Source organism: Camelina sativa, chromosome 4, assembly GCF_030686135.1.
Source record: "Camelina sativa cultivar CO46 ecotype springtype chromosome 4, ASM3068613v1".
NCBI lineage: Eukaryota > Viridiplantae > Streptophyta > Magnoliopsida > Brassicales > Brassicaceae > Camelina > Camelina sativa.
In genome coordinates, this window is record NC_141883.1 from 8,972,281 (window position 1) to 8,986,818 (window position 14,538).

Here is a 14,538-nt window from a genome sequence, read left to right on the forward strand (position 1 = left end):
GTATTAATGTTTTTATTATGTTTTGTATGTTTACAAATTAATTAAATGCAATATTTTCCTATTTTTATAAAATCTTAAATGTTTACACATTTATACTACTTCTATTCTATTTAAAATTTTCAAATTTCAAAAAACAATTTTTTCAAAAATAAGAGACCCTAAATTAGAACTTACCATTGGAGGAGAAAAATTTAACTAAGAGATCATGGATTCTTATTTACAAAACAATACACAATTAATTCTTAAAAAAATCAAACAGTATATAGGATCCCTAATATATGAACTCCCCATTAATCTTGCTCTTAGAATCGAGTTTACCACTATTAAAGAGCCTAAGGGGACGAGGAGACAAGGGTGAAGCGTGTATAGTATTGAAATTTGAATTTGGAATCTTTGACTCACTTTGGCTGCCACACGACCCCACCTGGTCTAGCATGTAACCAATTTTGAATTTCAAACTTGTTTTTCCCTCCACACGATCGAGCAAGTTGTGAATGGATCGGTTGGACTTGGGCTTCTATAGTGCTTGATCGAGTGCATCATACGGGCCTGGTCGAGTGGCCTCAAAACTCCTTCTCCATGAGTCCAAATTCTCTTAAACCCACTTATACACCCTTACAAAGCCTGCCCAACACAAACAGGAAAGAAAAACATAAAATCTACAAGGAAATAAAACTTATGTACAAAGATACGCACTACAAGAAAATATTGTTATTGTCACGATATTTTTGCAATGACCTTATTCGTTAAGATTTTGTAACATTTTTTGCTATGTTTTTGCAATGATGAATGCACATAACAATTTTATTACAAATTTATTGTAAAATAGTGACAAAACTGTGCGTTGCATTTTTCGTTACAAATTAGCAACATTATTCCAACATACAAACATGTCTTGCAAATTTTGCAACGAATATTCAACTGTTATGAGTCGTGGGTATTTGCAAGAAACGTTTAATAAAAATATGTGGCAAAATATGTGACATATTTGTTACTGTAGTTACAACAATTTATAACTTTTTTGTAACATATTTTTCTATTAATTTACCTTCGTATATATAGTCTTTTTAACTTTATTACTAGTTGAAATCTATAATATATCTAATATTTTGTCAACTTATTAACGTCTAATATATGTTATATTACTTGCTAATATAAAATATACGGTAATATATGGTAACGTAAGCTTGTAATCCGAGTGGAGGCTATTGGTATCGTAAATTCGGTTCAAGTAGTCAGGTTCTGGAATTGAGTTCTCTAAAAAGGAAAAAAAAATAAATATATAGATATGTGAACGTGGTTTTAACCATGATTATCATTATCTAAGTAAATTACAATATATTAAAACACATCATTATCTAAGTAAATTACAATATATTAAAACACATATAATAAAAGAGTTTGATCATTATCTGTTAAGTATAGGATTAGGAACTAGGCATGACGAAAATTAAACCGTAACCGTATTTCGGACCGTGTCTAAACCGTAACCAAACCGTAATTATATAAAATGGTTAAAAACTGTAATCGTGAAACATAAATATATGGTTAAATTATATTAACCATCACCGTTGGTTAAGCGTAACCGAATCAAAAGCGTTGGTTAACCGCAAGTTAAACCGTCATTTGGTAACCGTAATTGTTTTAAAAACTTAATAAAAATACTAATAATTATTAAATTTAATATGAATCATATAATAAATAGAAATATGAGTACACTAAAAAAATATATTAATTATAAATAAATAATATCAATTACATTATATCATCAAATAATATTAACCATATCATATTATCAAATAACTGTAACCGTATATAACTGTAACAGTTTCAAGCGTAACCGTATTTAACCGTAACCGTTTAACTGTTTTATAGAGTAGTATGTTTTGATAGAAGACTAAAATCTAGGGAAATATCAAAACAAAGATCTCCATATCATAGTAGTTGATATCTTGTGTTTTTGTCGGGTTTTAAACCTTGTTTTTGCATAGTTTTCCTGCATAATCTTGTCATTCTAGGTTGTTTTCGGAGCATATGCATCTAGTGTGTTATCTCTCAGGTTCTTGGAGTAATCTCTTCACATTTAGAACATTTGGACTTGTTTTGGAGCAAAGAATCTAAGAAGAGTGAAGTTGAAGACGTGACAAGAAATCAGGAGGTATGAGCGGTCAGACCAATCGGCCAAACCATGGCCGTGTGACTTCACTCGGTCTCCATCATCGGCCAAGTGACAACCGATGGAACTGGAGACGCACAAGATCAGGGACCATCAGCGGCCACCCCCATTGGCCAGAAGCTGCCCGGCTGTCCTAACCGGTCATTTTCCATCGGCCAGAAGCTGCCCGGTTCGCTCGATCAGATGAAGAAACAGGGACCATCAGCGGCCACCCCCATCGGCCAGAAGGTGACCGTTTGACACCATCGGCCATGTCAATCGGTCTAACAGTCCCTGTAGCCTCCTAAGTCCACTCTTGTTTTAGATTTGATCCGGGTTTGACCTAGTTTCTTTTGGGTTGACCATGGTTCCCTTCTATTTTCTTATAAACACTCTAACCCTATTAAGAGGAGACTTATCTTTTGTTTTATCTTTTGTTTAGCAGCTTTTTAGGGTTCTTATACTTTCTTACTCTTGGTTTGTTGAAGGATTGAGTTCTTCTGAGTTTTTAATAGCAATTTCTTCTTTATTTTCTCTTAATCTATAATCTCTTATTATGATTTCACAAAGATCAAACCCTTTCCTTTGTGTGATCATGATGATGAGTTAGTAGATCTATAGAACTTTGGGCTAGGTAGATTAGGGAGATAGATGATTGAACTTTGATGTCTAAGGCTTTATTTATGTGTTTCATATCTTGTTTAGGGTTAATAATGCTAGATAGCCTTGATCAACCTTAAATCTAGACATTATGATTTCCATGCCCAGAAGGTGTTTGATGAAATTCCTGAACCAAACTATTCTAGAGCTTTTCATTCCTAGCCAATGGAAATTGATGATTAGGGTGCTTAGTGGTGAAACAACCCGACCCATTTTTTTAATTTAATAATAAATAATAAATAATAATAATATAATAAATAACTACAACTAGTGGTCCCATATCCACTAGCCACCTAACCACAATCACAACCAAACAGCGGAATAACAAATACCAATAACCAAACAACAATAATCATAGAACCAGCAACCTAACAATGTTCTAATTACCCAACTCTAGCAACCTAGCAATGCCTGACAACATCCAATCGAGTCCCTAGAACATCCTCCTCTTCATTGCCTTGATTCCACGATCACACTTTGCCTTTACGTGCACCACAAACACAAATTGCAATGCATGAGTATTTAATAAACACTCAGTAAGGCAATCCTCTCATCTACTGGGCTATACACACAAGCAATAGAGACATCTCTAACCATCAACCAACAATCAACAAACAACAAATAACAAACCAGGACTCTGCATCGACCGACACCAACATGCATTGACCGACACCACATGGGGATGCATCGACCGATCCAAGGGATGCATCGACCGACACTCGTACTGCATCGACCGACGCATGCTCGACATAACACAAAAATTCTAAGGTTTTACGTGCCGTCTTTGCACTTGCATCGACCGACGCACAAAGTGCATCAATCGATGCAACATGCCGAGCATCGTGTTTTCCCCAAAGCTTCTCGCCGGATCTATGTTCCTGCAACCACAAAACTCGATCCCAAGCCACAAGAAAGCTTCCTAACGTCCCAAATAACCATCTAACAAGCCTATCAATACATAAACAAGCAGATCAGAGAAGCTCTAGCTTAGATAAGCCATGGTCCTGTACTTACCTTTGCCACAGAAGAATCTGAACCTCAAACAAGCAATAGAACACTCCTAGCAAGCTCCTGCAACGTTCTAAGCCTCAGATCTCACCAGGAAACGTCACAAACCCACATAAATCACCAAGAACACCAAGAACACTCTTTCTCTCCCTTGTTTCTCTCAAAAACGGCCAAAGTCGACTAATGAGACAAAAGAATCGACTTAAGGGTTTTCCTCTTCCCTTTGTCCAAAACGCAGCGTTTCACTTAAGTCAAAACGCAGAAAACTGAACCTGCATCGACCGATGCACCTTCTGCATCGACCGATGCAATCCCCAAACCGGGATTTCGGGTTGCGGGTGTTACAAGTGGTATTAAAACTTGTTTATAATGCATGCTTACCTTGTGATTGCCTTTGGAAATTGTTGATCATCACTAGATTAGCATAGGGTCTCTATCATGGAAATGGATTGATTTGCATAAGTGTTCTTATCCATAGGATTATTCTTGATTGTTGAATAGACATCTAGGATTGGTTAGCTATCTCCCAAGTCAATTACCTTGCCCAAGGTTCACTTGTTTAATTTTGACTTAAAACCTGTTTTTAGTTGTGTCCTGTTTCTTTGAGTTTGCATTGCTTTGAGTTGTCTAGTTTTCTCTCTTTTGAATCAGTTTATTAGTTAAGATTGTTACAAAAGAACCTATACCTGTTTAAGTTTAGATTAAGCATTTTTGTGCATTCTTAGTGAGTTGATTAATGCAAATTGTGGATTGATAATTTAATTGAAGTAAAAGTACTACATCAATTTGGCGTTGTTCCCCGTTTGCATTATATTTGACCATTACTATTTCAACTTTTCTTAAGCCTATTCATTTACTTTACATTGTTACTTGCTTGGTTTCCTTTGGTGTTTTGAATTCTCTTTTGCAGGGTATATGAACTTGAGAAGTCAAGGCCAAGCAAACTTGATCGAGCGTGTTGACGACATCTACCGTTTTGAGCGTGCAAATCACTGATTAGCCCGCCAAGCTATGGACAACAAGGTTGAGAATGTCTATGGAAATGACCAGCCCAATGTTGAACAAGCTCATATCCACCCTCCAAGACAACCAAGAGCCATTGGAACTTTTGGTCAACCAAACATTCATGGGAACCGCATGGGAATTAGAGCCCCTTCTGTTGAGAACAATAACTATGAGATCAAGTCAAGTTTTATCAACATGGTGCAAAGCTCAAAGTTTCATGGTTTGCCTATGGAAGACCTTCTTGGCCACTTGGGTCAGTTTGATATGATGTGTGGGACAGTGAAAATCAATGATGTCTCTGAAGATGCATTCAAACTCCGCCTCTTTCCGTTTTCTCTTGGAGACAGAGCTAGGACTTGGGAGAAGAACCTACCAGTGGGATCAGCTACCTCTTGGGATCAATGTAAGAGAGCTTTCCTATCCAAGTTTTTCTCTACTACAAGAACAGCAAGACTAAGGAATGAAATATCAAGTTTTGTTCAAAAAGGAAATGAGAGTTTCTGTGAAGCATGGGAAAGATTCAAGGGTTATACTATGCAATGTCCTCACCATGGTTTCTCTGAGGAGTCTCTTCTCAGCATATTATACAGAGGGGTACTACCAAAGATAAGAATGTTGCTTGACACAGCAAGTAATGGTAATTTTCTTGGGAAAGATGTTGATGCTGGTATGACTTAGGTGGAGAATCTTGCTCAAAGTGATGGAAACTATGGGGAGGATTATGATAGAACTCCAAGGGATCATTCTGATATGAATGAGCAGCACCACAAGGAGATCAAAGCATTGAATGGTAAGATGGATAAGATGATTCTTGCAAATCAAAAGCCAGTTCACTTTGTCAATGAGTGTGAACATTATCAAAGTTATCAAGAAGGTATGGAAGCTTGTGCTGAGAGACAAGAAGAGGTCAATTATGTTGGTGGCTAGGGGTATAACAAGTTCAATCCCAATTACCGCAACCATCCAAACCTCTCTTACCGCAGTACTAATGTAGAGAACCCGCAAGATCAGACTTATCCACCACAAATGCCTCCCGGTTTTCCTTCCCAACCCAATTATCAGCCTACACCTGAAGGGAACTACCAAACCAAGCCTCAAACCTATTCTCAACCACAGCCCCAACTGAATTTACCACACTGATAGCAGGATTTTCACCCAGGATATCAATTCCCTATGCAGTTGTAGTACAAAGGGTTATCAATCCAAATGGTTGTTATGCTAGCATATAAGATGCGATCAGAAACAAGCAAGTCAAGCCAAGCAATAAATGGGTTTGATCTAACAATCCTAAAATAAATAAAAGAAAGCAAATAAATAAGAACCACACGACCTAAGCACTCGAGTACAGGATCGGGTGGGGTGATCGAGTAAAGAAGAAAAGCAAGTACAGCTCGAAGATATACTCGAAGCATGTGATCGTGTACCTGTTCGGGTAAGTGATCAAGTTATGAATAAAAATGTAAACAATCTAAATACGAAAGCTCCTGAGGATGGAGTAATCGACTCCTAAGTGTTCCTGGCCAATATGGATGCCCTACATGCCTCTCTAAAATCTTGATATTTTGTGTTTTTGTTGGGTTTTAAGCCTTGTTTTTGCATAGTTTTGTTGCATAATCTTGTCATTCTAGGTTGTTTTAGGAGCATATGCATCTAGTGTGTTATCTCTCAGGTTCTTGGAGTAATCTCTTCACATCTGGAGCATTTGGACTTATTTTGGAGCAAAGAAGCTACGAAGAGTGAAGTTGAAGACGTGACAAGAAATCAGGAGGTATGAGCGGTCGGACCAATCGGCCAAACCATGGTCTCCATCATCGGCGAAGTGACAACTGATGGAACTAGAGACGCACAAGATCAGGGAATATCAGCCGCCACCCCCACCAGCCAGAAGCTGCCCGGTTGTCCCAATCGGTCATTTGCCATCGGCCAGAAGCTGCTTGGTTCGCTCGATCAGATGAAGCATCAGGGACCATCAGCGGCCACCCCCATCGGCCAGAACGTGACCGATTGACACCATCAACCATGTCAATCGGTCAAACCATCCCCGTAGCCACCTAAGTCCACTCTTGTTTGAGTTTTGATCCGGGTTTGACCCAGTTTGTTTTGGGTTCCCTTCTATTTTTCTATAAATACTATAACCCTATTAATAGGTGACTTATCTTTTGTTTTATCTTTTGTTTAGCAGCTTTTTAGGGTTCTTAAACTTTCTTACTCTTGGTTTGTTGAAGGATTAAGTTCTTCTGAGTTTTTAATAGCAATTTCTTCTATACTTTCTCTTAATCTATAATCTCTTATTATGATTTCATAAATATCAAACCCTTTCCTTTGTGTGATCATGTTGATGAGTGAGTAGATCTATAGAACTTTGGGCTAGGTAGATTAGGAAGATAGATTATTGATCTTTGATGTCTAAGGCTTTATTTATGTGTTTCCTATCTTGTTTAGGGTTAATAATGCTAGATAGCCTTGATTAAGCTTAAATCTAGACATTAGGATTTCTATGGCTAGAAGGTGTTTGATGAAATTCCTGAACCAAATAATTCAAGAGCTTTACATTCCTATCTAATGGAAATTGATGATTAGGTTACTTAGTGGTATTTAGACGTGTTTATAATCCATGCTTACCTTGTGATTGCCTTTGAAAATTGTTGATTATCACTTGATTAGCATAGGGTCTATATCATGGAAATGGATTGATTTGCATAAGTGTTCTTAGCCATACGATTGTTCTTGATTGTTGCTTAGACATCTAGAATTGGTTAGCTATCTCACAAGTCAATTACCTTGCCCAAGGTTCACTTGTTTAATTTTGATTTAAAATCTATTTTTAGTTGTGTTCTGTTTCTTTGAGTTTGCATTGTTTTGAGTAGTGTTCTTTCTTTGAATTAGTTTATTAATTAAGATTGTTACAAAAGTACCTATACCTATTTAAGTTTAGATTAAGTATCTTTGTTCATTTTTAATGAGTTGGTTAATGCAAATTATAGATTGATAATTTAATTGAAGTAAAAGTAATATTTGTCCTCGATTGTTCGCCGCCACCGTTTGCCGCTTCCCTTTTTTTCATTTATCAACACATCTAAATAATTTGGATGACTACCCAACAGTTTATTAGTTTTAATTATTTCCGCTTGTCACCACTTATATTTTCAATAATACTAGAAAGATTTGGATAAATTCACTATTATTCAGTATAAAAGATTTTATATTATTTTCTGCTTATATATAGTTAAGGACGTAGTTTAACAAAACACAACACATTAGCAATCACTGCATCTTCTCCAAAGTAAACACATTTCTCTATTGATTCATTATATTTTTTGTCGTGAAGTAGTATAACATCTGATTAACTAGATAGATGTTTTGTTGCATGTGTGGTGAAACTAGTTTGATTCTGTTTTTGTTTGCCCCATCGATTTTTTTTTTAGGGATAGTTTTATGTTTCCTTTTTACGTAATTAGCTTTTGGTTTGTTTAATTTTGTTTTTGTTTTGTACGTGTAAATTTTGTTTTAGTATTAATTAATTTATTATTTTTAATAAATATATTTGGATGAATTATATGGAAAATGAAGCTCAAGTTCAAAGAGGTTATCAAACAAAAGTTGGAAGAGCTTTATAAACAGAATGCAGAAATGAGAGAGAGGTTCAATAATCTTGAAGGATTAGAGAAAATGTTTGACATGTTGTTTTTCCGTTAATTCTCTAATGGTGTGAACAACTAAGTTTCATTTACTTGTTTTAGTTATGCTTTTTAGGTTTTTCTTCTGAACTTAGTTTTTATTTATGGTTAGTTTTTTCTATTATTTTTTATTTTTGCATTTTGAAATATTTTAATATTTATTACTTAATAAAGTTAGTTATTTCTTTCACTATTTTTTCCTATTATAATATTTATCTAACAGATGAAAGTTTTAAATAAAAATATAATTTAACAAATCATGTGTCGAAAAAAATAATAAAAAATATTGTGATTCATATTAATGTTGTAAAATTAAGTGGAACTAGGCAATGAGATTTATAACTATATATTATTGTAATAATACAACGAAATTAAAATTGCATTGGCAATATTTGCAACATTTTTAGTTGTGAGCATCATCATAAAATATATGCGACGAGGATATATTTAAAAAAATTTACTACAAATTTGTAACATTTTTGCTTTATATTTTACATAGCATTTATTTACAACAATATATAGTTGTATTAGACCATCATGATTATACGACTAATTTGCTGCATAAATATTGTTGCATTTATACAACACATATATCAATATATTACTTCGTTGCAAATTTGTAATAATATTTGCTATATTATTTCTGTGACAATAATTTGTAACAAATGGAAGTTGCAAACGTACGTCACAATTATACGATAAATTTACTATAAAAATTATGTTGCATTAATACGAGAATATAGCAAGAAGTTTATTTATTGCAAATTTTGCAATATATATGCAACAAATACCAATTTGCAACGCTCATATAGCAACAATAGAAATTGTGTCTCAGTTTTATTGCATTTTCAAATTTGCAACAAAATATGGATTTATTGCAACAAATTTAAGCGTAGCTATGACACTATTTCCTTGTAGGGACTTCCTCCCTAGTGAGCTTGTTTATGGTCTCTAAGCTTGACTTTTGGTACCTTTTCAGGCTTTGTTTGGAGACCAGAGAGGTGATGAGGTCCCACTTGGTTCAATTTGATCACCATGAAGCTTGTTCTTGATCACAACAGTCTTGACACTTGATCTTTGTTTCTTCTTCAGCTTGAATTTTGACCTTGCTTTCTTCAAAGATTTCTTGTTGAGTTGCACTTGAAGATCCTTCACCAGATCAGTCAACTCTTGTACTGAATCCTTGAGTTCTTCAACAGATCCTTCTTGATCAGAATTTTTAGCTTTGGAGTCCACTTCCTCTTTAAGAGGCTCAACATCAGCTTGCTCTTCTATTATAAAGGGTTGGCATCCAATGGTGGGTTGATTGGCTGGATTTTTTATGTCAAACTTCATTGTCAACTTTTCAGCAATGTTTAGGCTGATCAAACCCTTCCTCACATCTATTATGGCTCTAGCTGTGGCTAAAAATGGCCTCCCAGGAATGATTGGGTTTTCAAGTTCTTTGTCCATCTATATTATGACAAAATCAGTAGGAATTCTGACCTTGTCTATTTTGACTGGAAAGTTCTCCAAATTACCAACCACATCCTTGTTTGATCCATCAGCTAGACTTATATAGAAGTTACTAGGCCTGAATTCTTCATATCTGATCACACTAACAAAGGCTCCAAGATCACATATGCACCTGTTGAAGTGCATGTAGTTGAGGGAGCATGGCAGATTGAATGAACCTGAATCTTCAAGCTTTGTTGGAATCACAGCTGTTCCAATCTCCACTAGATCCCTCTTGTCTTTATTCTGAGCTTTCTGCTTGGATATGTCAAGTAGCATACCTTTGTAGAGAGGATATAGATCATAGTGTTCCAAAGCAGGCCCTCTCTCTTCCTCTTTCTTTTCAACAGTAACCTCATGTTGTATAGCCATCAAATCCTTCTTTTCAAGCTCTTCCTTGATTTTCCTAAGCATTTGTTCCTTGAAACGTCTTGGGAATTGCATAGGTGGTTTATATGGTGGAGGGATGTATCTGATAGGCTTATCAGTCTCTGTAGATTCCACTCGATCAGTCACTCGATCAGTCACTCGATCGAGTGCTCGATCATGTGCCTGGTCGAGCACACAATCGAGTGGTTTTCCTGAGAATAACTTTCACTCTGAGCTGAAACTTGTGACAAATCCTCCCCAACTTGAACCTCACTATCCTCAGTGACATCTTTCTCACTAACATAAATAGCTTTGGTTGTGTACTCCCTTGGATTTTGAATAGCTTTGCTACGAAGCTGGTTAGGCTGAGGAGGTGAAGTGGAAGCTACATTTCTCTTCATAAACTTGACTTTAAAGTTTAAACTCTCAAACTTGATGTTCAGATCATTATACGTGGAATCCAACCTCTGGTTTATCTCAGCAAACTTCTTTGTTGTCTCCATTTGACCACTAGCCTTTCCAAGCAACAGCTGCTGCATTAAAGCTCTCAAATCTGGTTCTTGGGCTTGATAAGTCTGAAACCCTGGTGGGGGACACATTGGAGCCTGGTAACCTTGTTGTTGCTGCTTGGGGACATATGTGTTATGTTGTTGTGGTGGTTGAGGAGGGTAAACCTGATCTTGAGGGTTGGCTACATTTGTGCTTCTAGAGGAGAGGTTGTTAGGCTTAAACTGATTGTAGCCTTTGAAACCTCCTTGGTTCTGCACATACCAAAGCTAAGCAAGTTCATTCTCCCTATCTTGAGCTAGAGTGTCTTCTTCACCGAGAAAATGTATATTCTTCTGTTGGCTTAGGAGTATCCTATCCAACTTCTCATGAAAAAACTTCAAATCATTCTTATACTTCTCATCTTGACCTGATTCAACAAACCTCACAGCCCTGTCATAGTTTTCATTATAGTTCCCATCAGACTGAGCCAAGTTCTCAACCAGTTCCCAACCCCCATCTACATGTTTATTGAGGAAGTTACCATTGGAAGCTGTATCTAACAACATTCTGATCTTGGGCAATACTCCTCTATAGAGAGTGCTAAGCAGTGACTCATTGTTGAGCCCATGGTGTGTACATTCTGTTTGATAACCTTTGAACCTCTCCCAAGCCTCACCAAAGGTCTCATTGTTCTTTTGTGCAAAACCTGAGATCTCATTCCTCAATCTTGCAGTTCTAGCATTTGAGAAGAATTTGGCCAAGAAAGTCTTCTTACAACCATCCCATGTTTTAATAGCACCAGTTGGAAGTGTTTTCTCCCATAGATGAGCCTTGTCTCTCATAACTCTGTAATTTACATGTTTTAAGCATCCCTTTTTGTGCATGTTTTGCATTGTTTTTACCTCCTTGGTGACTATCTCATTACCCCTAGATCCTTTCTCAGTTTTCTCAATTTTGGCAAACCACCAAATTCTCAGCAGTAGGACCATATAGAAGAGCATATATCTCTTCAATAGACCGTTCATTCCAGATATCTCTTCAATAGACCGTTCATTCTCATCAGCATGGCGATCCATTTTTGATTTTTTGAAACTCATACTAGTAACCCTGTTCACTTCTTCCTTGAAGATGACATTGCAAAACTCCTTTGGATTTGGTTCCAGTTTTCCCGGTAGAGAACCCATTTGTCTTGTTGAAGAGGAACAAGCTTGTCCCTGGACTTTTGTTTGCAACCTATCAATCTTAGCATTTAACTCACCATAGACATTCTCAACCTTGTTGTGCATGGCTTTCATTTGTGTGGCAAGTTCAATGGCACCTCTCCCTTGTCCTTCTAGGAGTTGTCTAAGTAGAGCACTTGTGTCATCTAATTGACCTTGAGGGTGTGTGATAACTATCTAATTACATGTTTTAAGAATCCCTTTTTGTCCATGTTTTGCGTTGTTTTTACCCTAACCTTATCATTTTTAGGTCATTTACTATAGGAATCCCCATTTAGGCCATTTAGGGTGTTGCATTCTTGCATTTGCATATTTTGGATGAAAACAGGTGTTTAAGAGCCAAAAATGGGGAGAAACAAGATCAAATCCGAGCATGTACCCGAAGGAGCTATGGAGCAGGAAGAACAGTCCGAACACCAACCCGATCGAAGAGGATCTAAGAACAGAAAGAACAACCCGAGGACCTACCCAAAGAGCAACCCGAGCTCATCCTCGTGCACCCCATCGAGCAGACCCTCGGGCAGGACGGGGAAGCTAGGGTTAATGGGTTTCCATATATAACCCCCCCCCCTCTTTTTCCTCTCGCCCTAGCACGCCGCAGACCCTCAGAACAGAGAGCGAGAGCTTCTGGGAGAGAAACTTAGTGACTCAAACACTTTCTCTACTTTGTTAGGATTTAATTTCATTTCTTTTTGCATTTTTGATTATATACTCTTCTACTCTACTTCTATTTTTAATACAATGTAATTTTCGTTTATCTATGTTTTATGTTTTCTGCAATGATATCTAAGCAGTGAAGTAAGGTTTCTTGGGATGGGATAGACGATTTTATGTTCTTGATCGGTTAGGATGTCTTAGCTTGGCTGTTTATGTTTTATAAATTCCCTTCTAGATTGGTGTTCTTAATGCTATCAACAAACCGAGAGGGTGAGATTAGATCTAGGGTGTTTTACCATCGAGAGGTGTAGATGAAATGCTTGAATCAATCAATACTAGAGATTTACTCACTTAGCCTAAGAGATTAGATGAGTAAGGGGTTTATTGACAATAATGAATCGGTTTGTATTGCCTGCTTGGTCATGTTTCTCAAACGAGAGTTGGGTAGGGGAATGATTAATATTGATTGTTTCTATCACGAGAGTGTTTTAACAAGATTTTAGAGATTCATTGTCTAGAAAATATTTGCTTGAGGCATGTAGGGCATCCATATTGGTCAGGAACACTTAGGAGTCGATTACCCCATCCTTAGGAGCTTTCGTATTTAGATTGTTTACATTTTTATTCATAACTCGATCACTTACCCGAACAGGTACACGATCACCTACTTCAAGTATACCTTCGAGTTGTTCTTGCTTTTCTTCTTTACTCGATCACCCCACCCGATCCTGTACACGAATGCTTGCATCGAATGCTTAGGTCATGTGGTTCTTATTTATTTGCTTTCTTTTATTAATTTTAGGATTGTTAGATCAAACCAAATTTATTGCTTGATTTGACTTGCTTGTTTCTAATTGCATCTTATCTGCTAGCATAACAACCATTTGGATTGATAACCCTTTGTACTACAACTACATAGGGAATTGATACCCTGGGTGAAAATCCTGCTATCAATTTGGCGCCGTTGCCATTTGGTTGAATTTAAATTTGCTACGTTTAAGATTTCAGCACTTGCTAGATCAAGTTCTATCTTCCATTTTGGTTCGGTAATGACTTGTTTGCATTCGTGTTTGTTTGTTTTGAATTTTAGGTACAACCCAAGTACCCACCCGACCTGTCACTCGATCACCTAGATCGAGTTGACCCTCATGTACTCAATCGGTCAACTCCTTGTGCATGCAAACGCGATCCAAGTGTAGCAAAAACTTTAGTCCTTTCATCGACAACATCGACAGACCTAGGCTACTACGTCAACAACAAGTCCAACAACCACAACCAACAACAATTGAGGAAGAAATGAATAACCAGAATGGTCCACCAGCTCCTCAAGCAAGGACCAACATAGGAGCAGGAGATGCTCCATCTACTCACACTCAAAGACATGGCATTGTCCACCTGCTGTCCAGAACAACAATTTTGATATCAAGAGTAGTCTCATCTAGATGATACAAAGCAACAAGTTTCATGGATTGCCAATGCAGGACCCATTGGACCATCTGGATGAGTTTGATAGGCTCTGTAGCCTAACCAAAATCAATGGAGTTAGTGAAGATGGATTCAAACTCCGGCTTTTCCCATTCTCTTTAGGAGACAAAGCACACATATGGGAGAAATCACTCCCCAAGGAGTCCATCACCACTTGGGAAGCGTGCAAGAAGGCATTTCTAGCCAAATTCTTCTCCAACTCCAGAACCGCAAGGCTGCAAAATGACATCTCCAGCTTTGTTCAAAAGAGCAATGAGACGTTCAGTGAAGCTTGGGAACGTTTCAAGGGATACACTACCAGATGCCCTCATCATGGTTT

The 14,538-nt window shown here is 37.1% G+C and overlaps 3 non-coding genes across 3 annotated transcripts; 1 reads left to right on the forward strand and 2 right to left on the reverse strand.

The window, feature by feature from the left end:
* Window positions 1–5,278: 5,278 nt before the first annotated feature.
* LOC147945628 (small nucleolar RNA R71) lies at window positions 5,279–5,385 on the reverse strand. The gene has a single exon (XR_015598003.1). It is a non-coding gene; the product is annotated as a small nucleolar RNA R71 (small nucleolar RNA).
* Window positions 5,386–11,478: 6,093 nt separating this feature from the next.
* Window positions 11,479–11,585, forward strand: LOC147945629 (small nucleolar RNA R71). Its single transcript, XR_015597892.1, has one exon. It is a non-coding gene; the product is annotated as a small nucleolar RNA R71 (small nucleolar RNA).
* A 2,846-nt stretch (window positions 11,586–14,431) lies between these two features.
* On the reverse strand, window positions 14,432–14,538 carry LOC147945630 (small nucleolar RNA R71). The gene has a single exon (XR_015597841.1). It is a non-coding gene; the product is annotated as a small nucleolar RNA R71 (small nucleolar RNA).